Below are 25,170 nucleotides of genomic sequence, written 5' to 3'. Positions count from 1 at the left end.
GTCACTTTGTGGCAAGGATTTCCATGGCGGAAAAGCTGTACGCAAATCTGACAGCACCATGCATAATACCAAGCATTGGAAAGAATGGGGTAAAGTCATCACCGCGAGACTCTGGAGCAGTGGAAATGGGTTCTGTGGATTTGGTATTCTGATGGATAAGTCTGGATTTTGGCAAAACGCAGAAGAACCCTTACTTGCCTAACTGCATTGTGCCAGCTGTAAAGTTTTGCAGGCGGAAAGATAAGGCTATTATTTTTTTTATTCAGAGGTTGGTCTAGGCCCCTTAAGGTACCGTTACACTAAATGACTTACCAACGATCACGACCAGCGATACGACCTGGCCGTGATCGTTGGTAAGTCGTTGTGTGGTCGCTGGGGAGCTGTCACACAGACAGCTCTCTCCAGCGACCAACGATCAGGGGAACGACTTCGGCATCATTGAAACTGTCTTCAACGATGCCGAAGTCCCCCTGCAGCACCCGGGTAACCAGGGTAAACATCGGGTTACTAAGTGCAGGGCCACGCTTAGTAACCCGATATTTACCCTGGTTACCATTGTAAAAGTTAAAAAAAAAAAAAAACACTACATACTCACATTCCGATGTCTGTCACGTCCCCCGCCGTCAGCTTCCCGCACTGACTGTGTCAGCGCCAGCCGTAAAGCAGAGCACAGCGGTGACGTTTAACTTTTACATTGGTAACCAGGGTAAATATCGGGTTACTAAGCGCGGCCCTGCGCTTAGTAACTCGATGTTTACCCTGGTTACAAGTGAACACATCGCTGGATTGGCGTCACACACGCCGATCCAGCGATGACAGCGGGTGATCAGCGACCAAAAAAAGGTCCTGATCATTCCCTATGACCAACGATCTCCCAGCAGGGGCCTGATCGTTGGTCACTGTCACACATAACGAGATCGTTAGCGGGATCGTTGCTACGTCACAAAAAAGCGTGATGTTGCAACGATATCGTTAACGAAATCGTTATGTGTGAAGGTACCTTTAGAGTTCTATGTGAGCAGATAATCGTTTAAATGATTAATGATGCAATCGTAACTCATGACTAGTAATCATTGCCGGAAAAGTGTTTTTATGCAAGACAAGAGTCATAAATGAAATGGTTGAATAGTGATCGCTACATCGTAACTTCGAACATCGCACACTGTGTTTACACAGACAGTGAGACAGATGCCTATTTAGGACTTGAAAGGATAAACTAAGCCCAAGTGAAGCCAACGGCATAGTGACCCACAACTCTGTTGCAACATGACTGTGCTCCAGTGTGCAAAGCAAGGTCCATAATGCCACAGTTGGGTGAGTTAGTGTGGATAAAATTGACTGCACGGACATAGTCCTGACCAGAACCTCATCCAATACCTTTGAGATAAACTATAACAAAGATTCCAAGCTAGGCCTTCACATCCAACATCAATGGCTGACATCACAAATGTTCCATTGGATGTTGGATAAAAATTTCCACAGACACATCTACAATCTTGTGAAATCCATGCCAGACAAGTGGAAGCTGTTTCATTGTTACGGGTGTTGCATAGTTTGGTTGCAGAAGAAACTTGTGAGAGTAGATTATATGGGGTAATTCAACTTTTATCTTCACAGAACATGAGGTACGTGCATCAGCTTCTTAATACAGCATAGCAGGAAGTCTGAAGGACCTTTTACCAGAGGGAAAGTGAAACTAAAGTCCAACAGGTATACGCATTACATTCAACTAAGCATATAACAGTAACAATATCACCATCTACTGTCAGAAAAGTGTAAACTCCTCCTGCACACAAATAAGTCTGTATCTGTTGCATATCTGCTAACAAAGAGTGGACAAACTGAGGCCAATCCCTAGTCCAGCTAGTAGCCCAGCCTTTCTCAGTAAACCTTCCTCAATATCTTTTCTTTTCCTCAAATCATATCTAACAATTTGTTGGATAGTAAACAGATTCTAAAGTACAAGCAATAGTAGTAATTATGGATTTGTATGACACCTATCAAACTATTAAGAATGCTTTTAAAATAATAAAATGAGTTGTACTTGCTTACTGTAACCCCCATCGATTCAACTCGTGCAGTCTGAACCTGGACAGGAAATGATGACATCCTACTCTAGACACACAAGCGCTCCAGTCAATCACAGGCCTCAGTGGTCAGGTGAACAAATAATGGAACACTATCGTTTTCTGTTCCAGCGTAGACCAGTGGAAAGGCCAGAACTGCATTTGTAATGGTTACAACCATTTTGGTGCCCTAGGCAGAGAAAGCCAATGGCACGCCTCCACCGCCCCAAAGCAAAAGAATGGTTCAGACTTCAGAGTCTAAGGTACAGGACCCTTAACATAACCCCCCCTCCGATTGGTTAGATTACAAGCTCTGATGAAAAATTCCACTAGAATTGCTACCTTTGTTACCAAAAAATACCAACAAAAGTAAAAAAGTGGTGTACTTTAGAGGTGTGACGTAACAGGGAGTTCGATTTCAATGTTAGGTATACAATTATTCATTGTTTGTATTAACACAATATAAGGGACAAATAGCATTATTCATCTCTGATGTCCTATAGTTTAAATGTCAGACCCAGGGATAGTCATGGAAACTCATACAGCTTATCTATAATGGGGCTTTTTGGTTTCAATTACATTGTCTAGCATTTGGCAGATATGCTAATGAAAGTAAATAGATTCCCACCATAAATAAAGGGATATGTATATTGGTTTTTGCATCTGTCATGCGATAAATACAGCTTGCACAAAACTGATGGTGGTTCTGGTGATGTATTCATGTACTGATGGTTGTTCTGGTGACGTATTCCAGTTCTGGTGACATATTCATGTAGAGATGGTTGTTATGATGCTGTATTTATTTATAAATTTTACTCACTTATTTAGCACCATTAATTCCACAGCACTTTATTCATGTACAGTACTTCCAATGCCTCTAGTGATGATGCTGATATATTCATTAACAGAACCATTATCAGTATATGAATACGAAATCAAAATCATGAACAGTTCATAAACAGAACACCAGCGCCATCAATAATACATGCATAAAAATATCTGTTCATACTGTACCCTAAATAAGCATCTTATGGTATATGGGCTCTACACTGTCTGCTTTAATAAGCTATAGCCACCACACTGTCCACCTTAATGAGCTATAACCACCACACTGTCTGCCATTATCAGCTATGAACACCACACTGTCCGTCTTTATGAACCATGGCCTGTACCACGGCATTCTCCTCTTTAGTTTTCCCCTACACTCTCGATATCTCCACACTGTCCTCCACCATACTAACCACTTTCCATGTAGTGCCGCCATTTCATGCAGTACCCTCTCTATATCCATTCTGTGCACCTTCTTCACACTATGCCCTCATATTGCCCACCATGTTGCCCTCTCCAAACTGTGCCCCCTCCTCACACTGTCCCTCTGTGTAGTATAATGATCACCGCAGTTACTCATACAATATGATATCCACAACAGCCCCTCATTACATAGTATGGTCATCACCACAAACCCAATATACACTATGATGTCCACTACAGCCCCCCATATATAGTATGATGGTCCATACAGTGTTATAATTACATCAGTCCCCCATACAGTATAATGGCCCACTCTCAGCACCCCACACATTATGATATCCACCACAGCCCTCTATCCAGTATAGTCACCACAACCCCCAGTGTAATGTCCCCCACAGCGCTATATATAGTATGATCACTTCAGTCCCTCGTATACTATGATGTCCCCCACAGTCTGTCATGTGATGTACCCCACAGCCTATTATTTGAAGCCCCCACAGTCGCTCATTTTATGTCCCCCACAACCACAATTTAGAGGCTAAATAATATAAGAATAAAAAAATGGGTTATATTCACCAAATCTAGGCTCCCTGTCCACCACAGCTGCAGTGTTCTCTTCAATATGTTGAATAGCAGTGGGCTCTGGACAGCATGATGCAATGATGTCATCACGCCGTCTGATATATCCTGCATGCTCCTGTTCCAAGTTGTGCTCACATCGATTGTATTCACGTCTTGCAGACTTGGATACAATTTAGTTGAGGGAGGATGCGACGACTGGGGCGCAGACAGTGAGCGTGTTAAGCGGTGTCAGTGACTCACTGACACTGAGTACCTCGGCCCTCAACATGTTGAATGCCTGCGGCTGGAGGAAGGTGCCATGTGGCCTCAGGCATTCTCCAACATCATTTTATATTTCAAAGTGTGCCCCCCTTGGGGAGAGAAGAGGTAACACTCAAGGTGGATGCCTATCCTGCCTACCCTTTGTCCTAGCCTTGGTAACAACAAATGAGTATGTCTTATTTTATAGTTCTCTGAAATTTGTAGGACTCTTGTAGACTTCGTAAAACCCTTTAAATGGATAAAGTAAGATAAATATACACAAAGTAAAACACTGTTGAAGATAGGTTGTTTGTTAGAAGGCGAGCTAATGCCTTTTTAATCATCTGTTGGACGAGCAACTATCTTGAAGCATATTTCATTCATTTTTTATTGTTTTTACATATTTTTTTGTTAGCTTTTGCTCTCTGCAATGCATAAAAATGTTAATCCATAGTTGAACTTTTATTTTGTTGTAAATCATCTTGAAATATGTTAAAAGGGTTGTCTCAGAACAATAACCCTTGTCCTTTAAGAACATGCAGATAAGATTAAGGGGGCCACCAGCTTAATTCCCCCCTATAAAGTAAAAATGGAAAGATGCTCTTCAAAGCAGATCTGTCACCAGATTACACAATACAAACTGCACATATTGTCATATTGATTCCTTAGGCATGATGAATCTGGTAAATTTACTTTGAAAATTCATGTAATAAATGTCAGAATGGCTATATAATCTTGATATCAAAATTGTATATGCCCAGTGAAAGGGCTCATGAATCTAATGTATTCAGTCTTCACCTCTCCAGCCTCAATGAAAGCTGCAACTTGTACTAAGCAGCAGCAAGGAGGAGGGACACTGAGGATCTGTCGTTTAGGCTAAGTAGATTAAGTTTAGACTAGTGTTGAGCATTCCGATACCGCAAGTATCGGGTATCGGCCGATACTTGCGGTATCGGAATTCCGATACCGGGATTCCGATACTTGCCGCGTATCGGATACCGGAATCGGAAGTTCCAAGATTCAAAATGCAGAAATTCAGCCAATGAGAATGATTCCAAGTGTGGGCACATCCTGTTTAGCATGGAGGGCGTGAAAGTACTGGCAAGGCTGTGATTGGCTGCTGAAATGATGTCATGCTGCAGTTTAAAAGTCGCTGGCGCCATTTTGCGATCACTCTGCTGTGAATTCAGTTAGTGACAGGACGCTGTTTGCTGACTGAGGGACAGTTTAGAGATAGCGATTTGCTTCTTTGTGCTTTCCAAAGGCTAATTTAGCAACCGCTGTGTTCACCTACTATTCACCTTGCTTTTGCCTTGTAGCGCTGTTTTCACAGCGATCTGCAAGGTCTGTGTGTGTGTGTGTGTGAGTGCAGCCCACTCTCTAGTCTGAGTGCAGCCACATAGGCCATCCATAGCTGGTTGTATTCAGTTCAGGGAGGGTGGTTCATTGCCTCATACTGTTCTTTTTTTTTTTCCAAGTAGTGTAGTCTGCTGCTAATTTATTCAAAAAAATCCTATTAGTGTCTTTCCACCCGTCTCCAGCTAATTTGTGGAAAAACACTACATAGGATAAAGTAGAGGAGGGTTTTTGGGCCTTGCAGCGCCGTTTACGGCTGTCTGCACGGTCTCCGTGTGACTGCAGCTCGCCCTGTAGTCTGTGAGCAGCCATAGCCTGGTTGTCTCCAGCTCAGGGTTGTTCACTGCGTCATACCGCCAAATCAATTTTCTTTTTTTTTCAAGTAGTGTAGGTTGCTGCTAATTTATTTAAAAAAATCCTATTAGTGTCTTTCCACCCGTCTCCAGCTAACTTGTGGAAAAACACTACATAGGATAACGTAGAGGAGGGTTTTTGGGCCTTGCAGCGCCGTTTACGTCTGTCTGCACGGTCTCCGTGTGACTGCAGCTCTATCTGTTGTCAGTTCAGCCCCCCAAAAAGAAATAAATAATAAAGTTCACCAAACACACCAGTTACACCACTTTACATTTGTGTAGGCCACATTAGCTCATATTAAAGTCTAGTCCACACTTTAGAAAATTAGTGTTTCTTATACCTGTTAGGAGGAGTTGCTCAGGAATAAGCACACAAATCCGTTAGTACTTTTCTGCTTATCTTTATCAGTCAACCAAGATGAAGAAGGCAGTGAGTAAGGCACGTGGGCGTGGGCGTGGGCGCGGAGCAGGGAGGGGACGTGGGGATTCTGTGCCTGCTGCGGGCACCGGTGACTCATCAGCACCCACTTTCACCAGGCAACAGTCGTTCATGCGCAGCTTTGTGTCAGAGCGCCGTACACCGCTGCTGCGTCAAGACCAAATTGAAGCTGTTGTCGGATGGATGGCAGCTAATGCATCAACTTCCATTAGTGCCACATCCTCTCAGACACAGAGCACTGGAGAGCAGCCATCTGTCTCTTCACCACCTGCCAAATTGCCCAGGCAGACAGAGAGCCCAGGACAGGAGCCGTCTCTACTTCTGTTCTCTGAATCTCTTGGCTTGGAAACAGGGGGCCAGCCAAGCAGCATTGGAGAAATGGAAGAAGAGGCAGGGTGCAGTGATGCCCAACAGCTTTTTCTGTCTTCCTCTGAAGAGGCGGGTGGGCCAGTGGCTCCGGTCACCACATCGCAGGCCGCATCAGCTGATGATGACACTCAGGTGGCACTTACTGGTGCGTGCTCTGCTGCTGAGACTACCCAGGAGGAGCAGTTGGGGGCAGAGGGTAGTGTAGATGATGAGGTCCTCGACCCATCTTGGCGTGAGGGACAGGAAGGTGGTGGGAGCAGCTCTGAGGAAGAGATTCCCCGTACGGCCCAAAGAGGGAGAGGGAGGGGGAAGACTGCGGATCCTGCAGCCTCCGCTTTGGCACCCGTTAGGAGCATGTCTCTTCCAAAAGCCAAAAAGGGCGCTCCCAAGACTTGCAGTGCCTGGTCCTTTTTTGACACAGTTGCAGATGACATTTGCTATGTCAGATGCAACGTGTGTCATCAAAAAGTCAAAAGAGGTCGAAATGTCAGCAACCTCAATACCTCCAACATGTGGAAACATGTGCGCAACAGGCACCCGGCGGAGTTAGAAAAACACACTGAAGAGGTAGGCCAACCAACAGCGGCAGCTACCACCTCTTCAGCTCGTGTTGCCTCTTCCTCTAGCTCACATGCAGCTGGTTCGGCTTCCTCCCAGGATCGCCGTGGAAGAACCTCTGGCCCTGTTGTCCAGAGACCCGCTGTAATTCCACCCGCAGCGCCACTTTCCCAGTCATCCACACACTCCCAGCCCAGTCTACAGCCATCGGTAGTACAGGCATGGGAGAAAAGGCGGCCTTTCTCGTCAAACCACCCACGAGCACAGGCTCTGACTGCAGGCATTGCCAAACTTCTGTCACTGGAAATGCTGTCATTCAGGCTGGTGGAGACTGACAGCTTCCGTGACTTGATGTCATTGGCAGTCCCACAGTACAATGTGCCTAGCCGCTTTTACTTCAGCAGGCAAGCCGTCCCTGCCCTGCACAAGCATGTGGAGGGACACATAAAACACGCGCTACTGAACGCCGTCAGTAGCAAGGTCCACCTCACCACCGATGCGTGGACCAGTCAACATGGACAGGGGCGATACCTTTCCCTCACTGCCCATTGGGTTAATGTCGTTGAGCCGGGTACAGACCGTGCGAGTGGCGCAGGACGTGTCCTGCCCACTCCAAGGATTGCAGGAATCCATTCTGTACGCATTGACTCCTCCTCTTACACCAGTTCCTCAGAATCATCGCTGCAGGAGCCGTCACAGTCCACCTCCACATGGACCCGTGATGAACGTGTACCTGTTACGACCGACATGAGCACAGCCGTGGCCAAACGTCAACAGGCCGTGTTGAAATTAATTTTTTTGGGGAATCGTAGCCACACAGCGCAGGAGCTCTGGAATGCCATCAAGCAGGAGAGCGATGTGTGGTTTGTGCCAGCGAATCTCCAGCCAGGCATGGTAGTGTGTGATAATGGCCGAAATCTGGTGGCAGCTCTGGGCCTCGGCAACCTCACTCACATCCCATGTCTGGCACATGTGCTCAATTTGGTCGTGCAGAGCTTTTTGAGGGACTATCCGGATCTTGATGCACTGCTGCACAAGGTCCGCCTAGAGTGTGCTCACTTGCGGCGTTCCAGCACGGCAAAAGCGCGCATTGCGGCTCTGCAGCGCCGACACCGCCTGCCGGAACATCGCATCATATGTGACCTACCTACCAGGTGGAATTCCACGTTACATATGTTGGAGCGGTTGTGTGAGCAGCAGCAAGCTGTAATGGAATACCAGCTGCTTCAGGCGCAAAAAAGTCGCAGTCAGCGCCGTACAGACTTCACAACCACAGAGTGGGCCACTATGAATGACGTCTGCCAGGTTTTGCGTCCCTTTGATTATTCCACGCGGATGGCGAGTGCAGATGATGCACTAGTCAGCATGACTGTCCCCCTTATCTGCCTGCTTGAAAAATCACTGCAAGCGCTAAGGGATGATGTTGTGGAAGAGGTGGAGGATGAGGATTCACCATTTCCATCATCTTCTGGACAGTCAGCGCCACGTGGTTCCTCACAAACGCGTAGGCAGGGGACAGTTTGTGAGGAGGATGAGGAGGAGTCAATGGAGGAGGAAGACATCCGTCCAGAGGAGGGAGTTACACAATTGTCCAGTACTCAGTGTGTACAGCGAGGGTGGGGTGATGACGAGCGGGCAGAGATCACGCCTCCAGCAGGGGACAGCGTTTCTTGGGCAGTTGGCAGTCTGCAGCACATGGTGGATTACATGCTGCAGTGCCTGAGAAACGACCGCCGCATCGCCCACATTCTCAACATGTCTGATTATTGGGTGTTCACCCTCCTCGATCCTCGCTACCGGGACAACGTAGAAAGCCTCATCACACCGTTGAACCGGGAGCGAAAAATGCGGGAGTACCAAGACACACTGGTCAATTCCATCATCTTCTCCATTCCAACTGAGAGAAGTGCTGCTAGTGCATTCCAAAGCAGCTCAGTGCGTCCAGGCAGTGGTGGAGGCTCTGCACAAAGAGGGAGCAGAAGCAGTGCCTCTGCCCAAGGCAAGACCAGTATGGCCCAACTGTGGCACAGTTTTCTGTGCCCCCCACAAAAGTCTACACCATCACAGACGGCTCCAGTCAGCAGGAGGCAACGGTTCCGTCAGATGGTGACAGACTACATGTCTTGCCCTCTTGCTGTACTCCCAGACGGCTCTTCCCCTTTCAAGTTTTGGGTCTCAAAGCTGGATACATGGCCAGAGCTAAGCCAGTATGCATTGGAGGTGCTGTCTTGCCCTGCGGCCAGTGTATTATCGGAACGTGTCTTTAGTGCTGCAGGTGGTGTACTAACTGACCGTCGCATGCGACTATCCTCCGATAACGTTGACCGGCTTACTTTCCTGAAAATGAACAAGGCCTGGATCTCGCAGGAATTTGCCACTCCTCCTCCTGATTAAATAATTAGGTCACTGTATACGTTATCCAGGTCTCCTGTTGTGTTCATCTTTCTACCACCTGAATTTAAATTCCTGGGCTCCAACACCGCCAGTTGAGGCTCAGAAGTGCCGTCTGCACAGTCAAAACATACGACCCAGTGTTATTGGGTTTCAGTAACGTCAGCTGATCCCCAGCTGTGTAGCCGGCAATGTGTCATGCGACCGCCACGCTGACACAACAACTGAAATGTAAGGGAATCTGTCCCCCCCCCCCAAGGCGTTTGTTACTGAAAGAGCCTCCTTGTGCAGCAGTAATGCTGCACAAGGAAAAGGTAGCTATTTTTGTTTAGCACCTTGCACACGCAGAACTTAACACTTATAAAATGTGTCCACTGATACCGTAACACCGTCCCGGAGGTGGGACTTTCCTTCGTAATGTGACGCAGCACAGCCGTCATTCCTACCCCCCCGGCGCCGCGCACCGGCTCCTCAGCGTTGTTTGATTCCGTCCCGGAGCCTGCGCTGTTATGTTATCCCCGTGGCCAGGCACACTTAGCGCTGCCCGTCTTCTGGCATCATTTGGTGTCAGGATGGCTGCGCCTGTGCGGCCGCGCTGGCAGAGAGCCCGCCTCGCAGTGTCTTCTGATTTAATCCCACTGGGGGCCTGGGATCCATGGACATGCGCAGTGCATATCTGAACCTCCACCTCTCACTCATCTCCCTATGGCTTCTTCAGACTGTTCGGTGTCAGCTGGTCCCTAATAGCATGCCACGGCCGTGACACCGCACAGTCTTAAGAAGCCGTAGGGAGGGGAGTGAGAGGCGAGGATATGCACTGCGCATGTCCATGGATCCCAGGCCCCCAGTGGGATTAAATCAGAAGACACTGCGAGGCGGGCTCTCGGCCAGCGCGGCCGCACAGGCGCAGCCATCCTGACACCAAATGATGCCAGAAGACGGGCAGCGCTAAGTGTGCCTGGCCACGGGATAACATGACAGCGCAGGCTCCGGGACGGAATCAAACAACGCTGAGGAGCCGGTGCGCGGCGCCGGGGGGGTAGGAATGACGGCTGTGCTGCGTCACATTACGAAGGAAAGTCCCACCTCCAGGACGGTTTTACGGTTGCAGGGGACACATTTTATAAGTGTTTAGTTCTGTGTTTGCAAGGAGCATGATGAAAAGAGCCACCTTTTCCTTTTGCATCTTTTGTGCTGCACAAGCTGGCTCTTTCAGCTACAAACACCTTGGGGGGGGGGGGTTAAAGGTTCCCTTTCGACTTTCTCAGGCTTCGGCCTACATTGTGTTCCTCTGCTTTTCCACCTGTCCCTGGGCTCCAACACGGCCAGTTGCCGTCCAGAAGTGCTGTCCGCACAGTCCCGACAGTCCCTCCTCTGTTATTGGGGTTCAGTAACGTCAGCTGTTCCCCTGCTGTGTGTGTGGCAATCCCTCCTACCTCCTCCAACCTCCTCCAACCTCCTCCTCCTCCACCTGTCCCTGGGCTCCAACACCGCCAGTTGCCGTCCAGAAGTGATGTCCGCACAGTCCCGACAGTCCCTCCTCTGTTATTGGGGTTCAGTAACGTCAGCTGTTCCCCTGCTGTGTGTGTGGCAATCCCTCCTACCTCCTCCAACCTCCTCCAACCTCCTCCTCCTCCACCTGTCCCTGGGCTCCAACACCGCCAGTTGCCGTCCAGAAGTGCTGTACGCACAGTCAACAGTCGCTCCTCTGTTATTGGGGTTCAGTAACGTCAGCTGTTCCCCTGCTGTGTGTGTGGCAATCCCTCCTACCTCCTCCTACCTCCTCCAACCTCCTCCTCCTCCACCTGTCCCTGGGCTCCAACACCGCCAGTTGCCGTCCAGAAGTGCTGTCCGCACAGTCCCGACAGTCCCTCCTCTGTTATTGGGGTTCAGTAACGTCAGCTGTTCCCCTGCTGTGTGTGTGGCAATCCCTCCTACCTCCTCCAACCTCCTCCAACCTCCTCCTCCTCCACCTGTCCCTGGGCTCCAACACCGCCAGTTGCCGTCCAGAAGTGCTGTCCGCACAGTCCCGACAGTCCCTCCTCTGTTATTGGGGTTCAGTAACGTCAGCTGTTCCCCTGCTGTGTGTGTGGCAATCCCTCCTACCTCCTCCAACCTCCTCCAACCTCCTCCTCCTCCACCTGTCCCTGGGCTCCAACACCGCCAGTTGCCGTCCAGAAGTGCTGTCCGCACAGTCCCGACAGTCCCTCCTCTGTTATTGGGGTTCAGTAACGTCAGCTGTTCCCCTGCTGTGTGTGTGGCAATCCCTCCTACCTCCTCCAACCTCCTCCAACCTCCTCCTCCTCCACCTGTCCCTGGGCTCCAACACCGCCAGTTGCCGTCCAGAAGTGCTGTCCGCACAGTCCCGACAGTCCCTCCTCTGTTATTGGGGTTCAGTAACGTCAGCTGTTCCCCTGCTGTGTGTGTGGCAATCCCTCCTACCTCCTCCTACCTCCTCCAACCTCCTCCTCCTCCACCTGTCCCTGGGCTCCAACACCGCCAGTTGCCGTCCAGAAGTGCTGTCCGCACAGTCCCGACAGTCCCTCCTCTGTTATTGGGGTTCAGTAACGTCAGCTGTTCCCCTGCTGTGTGTGTGGCAATCCCTCCTACCTCCTCCAACCTCCTCCAACCTCCTCCTCCTCCACCTGTCCCTGGGCTCCAACACCGCCAGTTGCCGTCCAGAAGTGCTGTCCGCACAGTCCCGACAGTCCCTCCTCTGTTATTGGGGTTCAGTAACGTCAGCTGTTCCCCTGCTGTGTGTGTGGCAATCCCTCCTACCTCCTCCAACCTCCTCCAACCTCCTCCTCCTCCACCTGTCCCTGGGCTCCAACACCGCCAGTTGCCGTCCAGAAGTGCTGTCCGCACAGTCCCGACAGTCCCTCCTCTGTTATTGGGGTTCAGTAACGTCAGCTGTTCCCCTGCTGTGTGTGTGGCAATCCCTCCTACCTCCTCCTACCTCCTCCAACCTCCTCCTCCTCCACCTGTCCCTGGGCTCCAACACCGCCAGTTGCCGTCCAGAAGTGCTGTCCGCACAGTCCCGACAGTCCCTCCTCTGTTATTGGGGTTCAGTAACGTCAGCTGTTCCCCTGCTGTGTGTGTGGCAATCCCTCCTACCTCCTCCAACCTCCTCCAACCTCCTCCTCCTCCACCTGTCCCTGGGCTCCAACACCGCCAGTTGCCGTCCAGAAGTGCTGTCCGCACAGTCCCGACAGTCCCTCCTCTGTTATTGGGGTTCAGTAACGTCAGCTGTTCCCCTGCTGTGTGTGTGGCAATCCCTCCTACCTCCTCCAACCTCCTCCAACCTCCTCCTCCTCCACCTGTCCCTGGGCTCCAACACCGCCAGTTGCCGTCCAGAAGTGCTGTACGCACAGTGCCAAACACCTCGCAAATGTGTTAGTGGGGTTCAGCACCGCCAGCTGTTCCCCTGCTGTGTATACGGCAACGTGTACTGCGACCGCCACGCAGGCACAACAAGTTAAATTTAAGGGAACCTGCCCCCCCCCCCAGGCGTTTGTTACTGAAGGAGCCACCTTGTGCAGCAGTAATGATGCAAAGGGAAAAAGTGCCTCTTTTCGTGGTGCTCCTTGCACATGCTGATCCTAACACTTATGAAAAGTGCCCCCTCCTACCGTGATACCGTACGGTTGGTGGAACTTTCCTTTGTGATGTGACGCAGCACAGCCGTCATTCTCACCCCCTTGGCGCCGTGCGCCGCCTCCTCAGCGTTGTTTGAATCAGTCCCGGAGCCTGCGCTGTTAGGTTAGCCCTTGGCCATGCACACATTTTGCGCTGCCCGTCTTCTGACATCATTTGGTGTCAGGCTGGCTGCGCCTGTGCGGCCGCGCTGGCCGAGATCCCGCCTCGTACTGTCTTCTGATTTCATCCCACTGGGGGCCTGAGATCCATGGACATGCGCAGTGCATATCTGAACCTCCACCTCTCACTCATCTCCCTATGGCTTCTTCAGACTGTTCGGTGTCAGCTGGTCCCTAATAGCATGCCACGGCCGTGACACCGCACAGTCTGAAGAAGCCGTAGGGAGGGGAGTGAGAGGCGAGGATATGCACTGCGCATGGCCACGTATCTCAGGCCCCCAGTGGGATGAAATCAGAAGACAGTACGAGGCGGGATCTCGGCCAGCGCGGCCGCACAGGCGCAGCCAGCCTGACACCAAATGATGTCAGAAGACGGGCAGCGCAAAATGTGTGCATGGCCAAGGGCTAACCTAACAGCGCAGGCTCCGGGACTGATTCAAACAACGCTGAGGAGGCGGCGCACGGCGCCAAGGGGGTAAGAATGACGGCTGTGCTGCGTCACATCACAAAGGAAAGTTCCACCTACCGAACGGTATCACGGTAGGAGGGGACACTTTTCATAAGTGTTAGGTTCAGCATGTGCAAGGACCATAATTAAAAGAGCTAAGTTTACCTTTTCCAGCATTAGTGCTGTACACGATGGCTCTTTCAGCTACAAACGCCTGGGGGGGGTTAAAGTTTCCCTTTCAACTTGCTCCAGTGCAGGCTTCGGCCTACACTCTGCTCCCTCTCCTCCTCCTGCTGACCCTGGGCTCCAACACCGCCAGTTGGGGCCCGGTACTGCTAGCTGCACAGAGAAAAACACCAGCCAATGTGTCAGTGGGGTTCAGCACCGCCAGCTGTTCCCCTGCTGTGCAGCCGGCAACGTGTCCTGCAACTGCCACGCAGGCACAACAGACCCAAAAGCTGCCGCCAGTGCAGGCTTCGGCCTACACTCTGCTCCATCTCCTCCTCCTGCTGACCCCGGGCTCCAACACCGCCAGTTGGGGCCCGGTACTGCTAGCTGCACAGAGAAAAACACCAGCCAATGTGTCAGTGGGGTTCAGCACCGCCAGCTGTTCCCCTGCTGTGCAGCCGGCATCGTGTCCTGCAAAAGCCACGCAGACACAAGAACTGAAATTGAAGGGAACCTGTCCCCCCTCCCCCAGGCGTTTGTACGTTTTAAAGGCCACCTTGTACAGCGGTAATGCTGCATGTGTGCAAGGTGGCTCATAAACGTATTCTCCTCGCACATGTGGAACTGAAAACACGTCTAAAATGTGTCCTCTGTGTGACCATTTAACCGTCCCGGTGGTGTGACTTTCCTTTGTAATGACACGCTGCAACCCCCTTGGTAGCGCTGCCCGTCTTCTGGCATCATTGTTTGGCTGCCTGCGCCTCTGCGGCCGCCCTGACCCACACAACGCCCCTCGGTGTCTGATTTCTTGGGACTGCGAGGGTGTGATTGATGGGCAGGAGCGGTGCATATCTTCGCCTGTCCCTCATCTCCTTCCGCCTTCTGCGGACTGTGCGGCTTCATGGCCGTGGCATGCGATAAGGGATCAGATGACGCCGCACAGTCTGAAGCGGGTGTAAGGACCCGAGTGTGAGAGGCGAACATATGTGCTGCGCCAGGCCCTGAATCCCAGCCCCGCAGTGTTTTAACAATGTTAAGACACTGCGGGGATGGGATTCATGGTCATCGCGAAACGCACCGGCCGACATTAAATGATGCCAGAACATGGGCAGCGCTAACAGCGCTAGGCCAGGGGATAACACGACAGCGCAGACTCCTGTACAGCAAATAACAACGCTCAGGAGGCTGCACCCAGCACCAAGGTGGGATTCTTGACATCTGTGCTGCGTCTCATTACAAAGGGAACTCGCGCCTCCAACACAGTTTGACTGTATAAAGGGCTAAATGTTATACGTGTTCCTTTCAGCGTGTGCAAGGAGCGAAATTAAAAGAGCAACCTTTGACTTGTGCAGCACTACTGCTGCATAAGCTGTGGCTCTTCTACTTTGTAACCCCTGAGGGGGGGTTAAAGGTTACCTTTGAAATTGGTTCAATTAGGCTTCGGCCTACACTCTGCTCCCCCTGCAGAGCCCTGGGCTCCAACACCGCCAGTTGGGGCCCGGTACTGCTAGCTGCACAGAGAAAAACACCAGCCAATGTGTCAGTGGGGTTCAGCACCGCCAGCTGTTCCCCTGCTGTGCAGCCGGCAACGTGTCCTGCAACTGCCACGCAGGCACAACAGACCCAAAAGCTGCCGCCAGTGCAGGCTTCGGCCTACACTCTGCTCCATCTCCTCCTCCTGCTGACCCCGGGCTCCAACACCGCCAGTTGGGGCCCGGTACTGCTAGCTGCACAGAGAAAAACACCAGCCAATGTGTCAGTGGGGTTCAGCACCGCCAGCTGTTCCCCTGCTGTGCAGCCGGCATCGTGTCCTGCAAAAGCCACGCAGACACAAGAACTGAAATTGAAGGGAACCTGTCCCCCCTCCCCCAGGCGTTTGTACGTTTTAAAGGCCACCTTGTACAGCGGTAATGCTGCATGTGTGCAAGGTGGCTCATAAACGTATTCTCCTCGCACATGTGGAACTGAAAACACGTCTAAAATGTGTCCTCTGTGTGACCATTTAACCGTCCCGGTGGTGTGACTTTCCTTTGTAATGACACGCTGCAACCCCCTTGGTAGCGCTGCCCGTCTTCTGGCATCATTGTTTGGCTGCCTGCGCCTCTGCGGCCGCCCTGACCCACACAACGCCCCTCGGTGTCTGATTTCTTGGGACTGCGAGGGTGTGATTGATGGGCAGGAGCGGTGCATATCTTCGCCTGTCCCTCATCTCCTTCCGCCTTCTGCGGACTGTGCGGCTTCATGGCCGTGGCATGCGATAAGGGATCAGATGACGCCGCACAGTCTGAAGCGGGTGTAAGGACCCGAGTGTGAGAGGCGAACATATGTGCTGCGCCAGGCCCTGAATCCCAGCCCCGCAGTGTTTTAACAATGTTAAGACACTGCGGGGCTGGGATTCTTGGTCATCGCGAACCACACTGGCCGACATTAAATCATGCCAGAACATGGGCAGCGCTAACAGCGCTAGGCCAGGGGATAACACGACAGCGCAGACTCCTGTACAGCAAATAACAACGCTCAGGAGGCTGCACCCAGCACCAAGGTGGGATTCTTGACATCTGTGCTGCGTCTCATTACAAAGGGAACTCGCGCCTCCAACACAGTTTGACTGTTTAAAGGGCTAAATGTTATACGTGTTTCATTCAGCGTGTGCAAGGAGCGAAATTAAAAGAGCAACCTTTGACTTGTGCAGCACTACTGCTGCATAAGCTGTGGCTCTTCTACTTTGTAACCCCTGAGGGGGGGGTTAAAGGTTACCTTTGAAATTGGTTCAATTAGGCTTCGGCCTACACTCTGCTCCCCCTGCAGAGCCCTGGGCTCCAACACCGCCAGTTGGGGCCCAGTACTGCTAGCTGCACAGAGAAAAACACCAGCCAATGTGTCAGTGGGGTTCAGCACCGCCAGCTGTTCCCCTGCTGTGCAGCCGGCAACGTGTCCTGCAACTGCCACGCAGGCACAACAGACCCAAAAGCTGCCGCCAGTGCAGGCTTCGGCCTACACTCTGCTCCCTCTCCTCCTCCTGCTGACCCCGGGCTCCAACACCGCCAGTTGGGGCCCGGTACTGCTAGCTGCACAGAGAAAAACACCAGCCAATGTGTCAGTGGGGTTCAGCACCGCCAGCTGTTCCCCTGCTGTGCAGCCGGCATCGTGTCCTGCAAAAGCCACGCAGACACAAGAACTGAAATTGAAGGGAACCTGTCCCCCCTCCCCCAGGCGTTTGTACGTTTTAAAGGCCACCTTGTGCAGCGGTAATGCTGCATGTGTGCAAGGTGGCTCATAAACGTATTCTCCTCGCACATGTGGAACTGAAAACACGTCTAAAATGTGTCCTCTGTGTGACCATTTAACCGTCCCGGTGGTGTGACTTTCCTTTGTAATGACACGCTGCAACCCCCTTGGTAGCGCTGCCCGTCTTCTGGCATCATTGTTTGGCTGCCTGCGCCTCTGCGGCCGCCCTGACCCACACAACGCCCCTCGGTGTCTGATTTCTTGGGACTGCGAGGGTGTGATTGATGGGCAGGAGCGGTGCATATCTTCGCCTGTCCCTCATCTCCTTCCGCCTTCTGCGGACTGTGCGGCTTCATGGCCGTGGCATGCGATAAGGGATCAGATGACGCCGCACAGTCTGAAGCGGGTGTAAGGACCCGAGTGTGAGAGGCGAACATATGTGCTGCGCCAGGCCCTGAATCCCAGCCCCGCAGTGTTTTAACAATGTTAAGACACTGCGGGGCTGGGATTCATGGTCATCGCGAAACGCACCGGCCGACATTAAATGATGCCAGAACATGGGCAGCGCTAACAGCGCTAGGCCAGGGGATAACACGACAGCGCAGACTCCTGTACAGCAAATAACAACGCTCAGGAGGCTGCACCCAGCACCAAGGTGGGATTCTTGACATCTGTGCTGCGTCTCATTACAAAGGGAACTCGCGCCTCCAACACAGTTTGACTGTATAAAGGGCTAAATGTTATACGTGTTCCTTTCAGCGTGTGCAAGGAGCGAAATTAAAAGAGCAACCTTTGACTTGTGCAGCACTACTGCTGCATAAGCTGTGGCTCTTCTACTTTGTAACCCCTGAGGGGGGGTTAAAGGTTACCTTTGAAATTGGTTCAATTAGGCTTCGGCCTACACTCTGCTCCCCCTGCAGAGCCCTGGGCTCCAACACCGCCAGTTGGGGCCCGGTACTGCTAGCTGCACAGAGAAAAACACCAGCCAATGTGTCAGTGGGGTTCAGCACCGCCAGCTGTTCCCCTGCTGTGCAGCCGGCAACGTGTCCTGCAACTGCCACGCAGGCACAACAGACCCAAAAGCTGCCGCCAGTGCAGGCTTCGGCCTACACTCTGCTCCATCTCCTCCTCCTGCTGACCCCGGGCTCCAACACCGCCAGTTGGGGCCCGGTACTGCTAGCTGCACAGAGAAAAACACCAGCCAATGTGTCAGTGGGGTTCAGCACCGCCAGCTGTTCCCCTGCTGTGCAGCCGGCATCGTGTCCTGCAAAAGCCACGCAGACACAAGAACTGAAATTGAAGGGAACCTGTCCCCCCTCCCCCAGGTGTTTGTACGTTTTAAAGGCCACCTTGTACAGCGGTAATGCTGCATGTGTGCAAGGTGGCTCATAAACGTATTCTCCTCGCACATGTGGAACTGAAAACACGTCTAAAATGTGTCCTCTGTGTGACCATTTAACCGTCCCGGTGGTGTGACTTTCCTTTGTAATGACACGCTGCAACCCCCTTGGTAGCGCTGCCCGTCTTCTGGCATCATTGTTTGGCTGCCTGCGCCTCTGCGGCCGCCCTGACCCACACAACGCCCCTCGGTGTCTGATTTCTTGGGACTGCGAGGGTGTGATTGATGGGCAGGAGCGGTGCATATCTTCGCCTGTCCCTCATCTCCTTCCGCCTTCTGCGGACTGTGCGGCTTCATGGCCGTGGCATGCGATAAGGGATCAGATGACGCCGCACAGTCTGAAGCGGGTGTAAGGACCCGAGTGTGAGAGGCGAACATATGTGCTGCGCCAGGCCCTGAATCCCAGCCCCGCAGTGTTTTAACAATGTTAAGACACTGCGGGGCTGGGATTCATGGTCATCGCGAAACGCAGCGGCCGACATTAAATGATGCCAGAACATGGGCAGCGCTAACAGCGCTAGGCCAGGGGATAACACGACAGCGCAGACTCCTGTACAGCAAATAACAACGCTCAGGAGGCTGCACCCAGCACCAAGGTGGGATTCTTGACATCTGTGCTGCGTCTCATTACAAAGGGAACTCGCGCCTCCAACACAGTTTGACTGTATAAAGGGCTAAATGTTATACGTGTTCCTTTCAGCGTGTGCAAGGAGCGAAATTAAAAGAGCAACCTTTGACTTGTGCAGCACTACTGCTGCATAAGCTGTGGCTCTTCTACTTTGTAACCCCTGAGGGGGGGTTAAAGGTTACCTTTGAAATTGGTTCAATTAGGCTTCGGCCTACACTCTGCTCCCCCTGCAGAGCCCTGGGCTCCAACACCGCCAGTTGGGGCCCGGTACTGCTAGCTGCACAGAGAAAAACACCAGCCAATGTGTCAGTGGGGTTCAGCACCGCCAGCTGTTCCCCTGCTGTGCAGCCGGCAACGTGTCCTGCAACTGCCACGCAGGCACAACAGACCCAAAAGCTGCCGCCAGTGCAGGCTTCGGCCTACACTCTGCTCCATCTCCTCCTCCTGCTGACCCCGGGCTCCAACACCGCCAGTTGGGGCCCGGTACTGCTAGCTGCACAGAGAAAAACACCAGCCAATGTGTCAGTGTGGTTCAGCACCGCCAGCTGTTCCCCTGCTGTGCAGCCGGCATCGTGTCCTGCAAAAGCCACGCAGACACTTGCTCTTGTACCTTCTGCTCCCCATCCTGGTTCCAGTACCGTCAGCTGGTTCCGGGCAGAGCCTTTGGCTTAGGTGCCTCCCTCTGGGTATCCGAGTTCCACCAACGTCAGGTGGTCCTTGGTAGTGCTTTCAGGCACGGGTACCTCCTGCTTAGTAACCGGGTTCCAGTAACGTCAGCTGGTCCTCGGTAGTTCCATTGGCTCTTGGACCTTCGGCTACCCATCCGGGTTCCAGCACCGTCAGCTGGTTCTCGGCAGTGTCTTTTGCTCTTGTACCTTCTGCTCCCCATCCTGGTTCCAGTACCGTCAGCTGGTTCCGGGCAGAGCCTTTGGCTTAGGTGCCTCCCTCTGGGTATCCGAGTTCCACCAACGTCAGGTGGTCCTTGGTAGTGCTTTCAGGCACGGGTACCTCCTGCTTAGTAACCGGGTTCCAGTAACGTCAGCTGGTCCTCGGTAGTTCCATTGGCTCTTGGACCTTCCGGTAGCCATCCGAGTTCCAGTTCCATCAGCTGGTTCTCGGCATTTTCTCAGCCTTCTTGTACCTTCTGCTACATTTCCAAGTTCAAGAGACTAAACACGATGACCCGGAAGAACACACATAAGATGACGACGACACCAGAGACGACAACCACCGTGATGACGACGACCCTGGAGACGATGACCCTGAAGACCACCGTGATGATGACGACCCCGGAGACGACGACCCTGAAGACCACCCCGATGATGACAACCCCGGAGACGACAACCCTGGAGACGACGACGACCTGGAAGACCGAGAAGCAGAAGAACAAGAGGCTGCAGAACAAAGAGCAGAAGAACATTAAGCATAACACTAAATATCAGAGCAAAAAATATTATCTAAATTATAAGCAGAAGAAGACTAAGCAGTGTATGGGGGTGAGTCCGTTCCTCCTCGTGGTGCCCCTGGATAAAGCCTGATGCTGCAGGCCAAACTGAACGCGGACAAATGTAACTCTTTTGTGACAGGCAGAACGGAAGGTGTAATCTTCAAACTTTTATAGATAACAACTACGGGAATGCCTGTCACAAATAAGAATATGATGAAGAAGTAGAATATGATGAAGATAATAGTAAAATAAAAAGAATATGAACAATGTAACCCAAAAAATAATAGGTAGAAGATGAAGAAGAAGATGAATAAGGTGAAGAAGTTGATGTCAAAGAAGCTGATGATGAGGATAATGAAGAAGAAAGCGTGGGAGAAGTAAAAAAGAAGGTGAAGGGCGTTGAAGTAGTGATAGTGAAACATCAATATGTGACATAAAAAAAAAAAAAAATAACAGTCAAATTCTTTCTAACGCCGAACGTCATAAAAAAAAAAAAAAATCCTGCTATTCTATTACATTGGGCTAAACCTCTGTGCCTTTAATGTCTCCGCCACGTCCCCCAATACATCCTACATTATTCTTAGTTGTTTTCCTTCATGTAGAATGAACCTACAAGTGTATAAAGGGTTTATTTTAATTCCGATATTTTCGTCCCATTGACTTGCATTGGGATCGGGTATCGGTATCGGATTGGATCCGATATTTTGACGGTATCGGCCGATACTTTCCGATACCGATACTTTCCGATATCGGAAAGTATCGCTCAACACTAGTTTAGACTTTGAAAAAATTTTTTTTTAAAGTAAGTCTAAGATCAATTTTAGAATGTAAGTTGTCTGTATTGTGTAATTTGGTGACAGACGTTAGGCTTTGCCAAAAACTATGCATTACAAAGCTACCTGCTACAGTTCCCCTTGCAGTAGCTGCTGTATAATTACACTCATTTTACACTAGTTATAGCTAATAATTACCATGGGTTAAATAGAAGATTTTGAAACACCACCTTGAAAGTGTAATACAGCATACACAGTACATAAATAGAATTCACACAAATTCCTGTTCATCATTACCTAGTTCGGACACAGATTGAAGCAGCATATAGGATAATATACAGCAGTACTGGGCAGTGTAGATGTGAATCCAGTTCTGGGATGAGCTAAAAGACTTGTTAGACAGCTCAGCACATTTCTCTGTATCTCCTCCACACTCCCCTCTCCATATAGTATAATAGAAGGTATACCCTGACACCTCACTGTGTAGTCAGTCATATCTTATCTTGTGCAAGAGGATGTTCTCCCCCCTGCCAGTGACTTTGCAGTGAGTAGAATTATAGTTCTACTGATGACTCGTGCAGGGAAAGGGGACTTCCTATTTCTACATAGAGCTTAGAAGGATTCAGCTAGTAGTCAGTTTTTAATCACATGGTGTCATAGACCTAATGAAAAAAAGAGAAGAATTAACTGGGTAGAAAGGCAAATTGAGCAATTGTAAGTACACAGTGCTATATAATATGATGACTGCAATATATTAAGAGGAAACAAATTTTGAGGGCAGTGCCTCTTTAAGTAATAATAAATAAGATGCTTCTTGTTGCCAGAACATAAATTGTGTACAGGGAAAAATCTGACATCCAATAGAATAACACTTTTACATACAATAATAATAGGATGTAGATTATTTCATAGCCCTTAGTTGCAATAAGATGGAATCTCACCGTTAACGAGACTGAAAGGAAACATAAGTTCATCCTTTTCTAAAGCCTATTCTTCAGGTCATCTTTATACTTCAATAAGTTACTTAATGGATAATGGAGTATTGAAACAGATAATTGAATGTCTAGAAGATGAAAGTTAATTTCCATGTATATAATATCTAAAAGAACTATGAGGGCGGTTAACTTAAAGTTTGTTTTATATATCATCAACAATGCAGCCGCTTGCTTTAATTGTGTAACAATGAGCATAATAACATTGGGTTAAAAGGGCAGAATGGCTGATGTTTGCTTTCAATTCTGTTTTACAGCCAAGATCTGCTACGCTCCGAAGCTATCTTTAAATGGATTCTAAAGTGCTATTTTGACTGTGTGAGATGAGAAATTACAAAGGCAAATTAATTTCATTATTTCAGAAACAAAGAATCCTCAAAATGAAGGCAGAGAGATGTCAACGCTATTCAGGAGTTATGCATTAAAACTTGGTCTTATTCAGAATATAAAGCCCATAAACTTATCAGTTACATTTAAAGTACAATACCTATATAATGAGGGAGAAAAAACAACGTGGAGCCACTATTCAAATGAAAATACTGCACTGTTTGAACCGCCGAGGTGCCTTTTGTTTTCGGCAATGAGCATGTGTAATAGATTTAATTATTAATTTTCTATTGTTCTCAGTGCATAGACAAGGTTCAAGGCACCGCTATTCTCTGCCTTTCATAGATATAATTTGTATAATTGTTTCCAGTAACAGGAATGTTCCAGTACTTATTTCTAATTTTTTTATTTATTTTTTTATTTTAAAAGCATGTACTTACCGCATTCCAAAAGTGGGAACACCTGCACCCATCTTTAAAGTTAGTCGATCTTTTGAAAAGATGAAGTTTTGCGTTTGCAGATAACAGTCCTTTTGTGTCCGTGGATTATTGTGCACCCTTTTTCTTTTATTTTTAACGAAGACTTTACATTTGTCAAGGCCTGTCTGTAAATAAATGATAACAGGAAGCAAATGTTGGATTTCGTCATTATTTCTCCTGCTCTTCAAGGGCTCTGAAATCCAGAACAGGGAGGAAAGCGTTTAAAGCATCAAAACAAAAGAGCGATGTTTTAAATGCAGACAATTAAGGCTTAGTTTTCTATTATGGTGATTTGGAAAGAAGTTAATGGATGATAATTGTCTTATTATTCATTGCCATGAAAAAGAAAGTTTTCCATTTTGATTGCCTGACTAATCATGTGCAGTTTTTTTTTTCTACCCAGATCAAGAGAAAAACATGATAAGGAACATATTTGCTGATCTAATTTAGATGTTGATTACCATCTGCCAGGGTCTGGAATACTTTGCAGAATTGAAGGTGTTTTGGCGCTGGTAAAACCCCATCTGACCCCTGCCTTTGTAATTATAGCATTAGCGTCCCCTTTAGCATCTATCAAGTTCAAGACACGACTTGGAGAGGGCTGAGAAGTTTGCAAACACTATGTAAGATTAGGATGCAATATGTAATAGGGGATCCAAATTGAATTGTCGAAATGAAGAGCCTTCCAATGACATACACAACCTTTACTGCCTGATTACATCTAAGCCTTAGCATATTCATCTCTCCTCTCCAGGCTAATTATGGAATCTCGGCAAATATTTCAATGCTGCGCTATGTTAATCAGACTTGGCCATGTGGTATATTACAATTATTTGCTAATCACAGGTATTAATATTTATAAAAAAAAAATGGCTCCTTTAATGTCAGTAGAGATATGAAGTGGAAAAATGAAAAAATAAATGACAGTATTTATCTATTACATCAAATTCAATGGCAGTCTGGGAAACAAATATCTGTGAGTTGTCTATCAAATATGGATGTCAGATCAAGAAAGAGGGCTCGTAGTAAGCTGAGATGGCTTTGGGTTGGGATATAGCTGTTTCATTGTGGGACCAACTTCTTGGGTTTAAGCTTTGGTCAATTATGACTATATTTTACTGTCATTATGTTCAATATTACTGCTTTTTATAGGGCTTGTTCCCTTTCAATTACATTTCAATCCCAACTGAACATTGTTATAAGAAGATAAGAAAAATGGTGTGCACTCAGGTCGTAGGATAGTGAGGTGCTGGTAAACTGACCGTGCGGTCAAGTCTAACATAGAAAAAAAATTACCGCACACTCAATATTGATATAATGCAGAAAAAAGGTTTATGCCAATTTTATTCAGGAAAAAACAAAATGATAGTTCGCCACAGTGATAGAGTAGAACCCATAGAGTAGAACCCGACGTTTCGACCCTCCCGGGTCTTATTCATGGGGTTACTCTAGTCCTTAGGAATGTATGTACACAAGGTGGCAGTAGTAAACGAGGACCAAACGATCCCTGATACAGAGAGCAAAACCTTGGTAGAAGGCCAGTAAGGGTTATTATCCCAAAGAGTTAATTCAGAAGGGGTCGTGTACTTCATGGACCTGGTGTGGGTCCTATGGGGGTAAGCGGCGCATCCCGCGCCTTGCTGCACGTTTCCAGAGGGGAGGCTCGGCGAGCCTCCCCTCTGGAAACGTGCAGCAAGGCGCGGGATGCGCCGCTTACCCCCATAGGACCCACACCAGGTCCATGAAGTACACGACCCCTTCTGAATTAACTCTTTGGGATAATAACCCTTACTGGCCTTCTACCAAGGTTTTGCTCTCTGTATCAGGGATCGTTTGGTCCTCGTTTACTACTGCCACCTTG

At 49.5% G+C, this 25,170-nt stretch overlaps 2 long non-coding RNA genes across 3 annotated transcripts in view; one reads left to right on the top strand and one right to left on the bottom strand.

The window, feature by feature from the left end:
• Positions 1 to 23,275, top strand: LOC143788591 (uncharacterized). The gene is made up of 3 exons (XR_013218676.1): positions 1 to 89; positions 1,618 to 1,710; positions 22,761 to 23,275. It is a non-coding gene; the product is annotated as an uncharacterized LOC143788591 (long non-coding RNA).
• Positions 21,516 to 25,170, bottom strand: part of LOC143788590 (uncharacterized) — a 134,266-nt gene continuing 130,611 nt past the window's right edge. For both annotated transcript variants that reach the window (XR_013218675.1, XR_013218674.1), the window contains 2 exons: positions 23,271 to 23,434; positions 21,516 to 22,173 (listed from right to left, as the gene is read on the bottom strand). This is a non-coding gene — a long non-coding RNA (uncharacterized LOC143788590). The remainder of the gene's footprint in view (positions 22,174 to 23,270; positions 23,435 to 25,170) is intronic.

The sequence above is a fragment of the Ranitomeya variabilis genome, chromosome 8, assembly GCF_051348905.1.
Source record: "Ranitomeya variabilis isolate aRanVar5 chromosome 8, aRanVar5.hap1, whole genome shotgun sequence".
Classification (NCBI taxonomy): domain Eukaryota; kingdom Metazoa; phylum Chordata; class Amphibia; order Anura; family Dendrobatidae; genus Ranitomeya; species Ranitomeya variabilis.
This window is presented reverse-complemented; position numbering and strand designations above follow the sequence as displayed.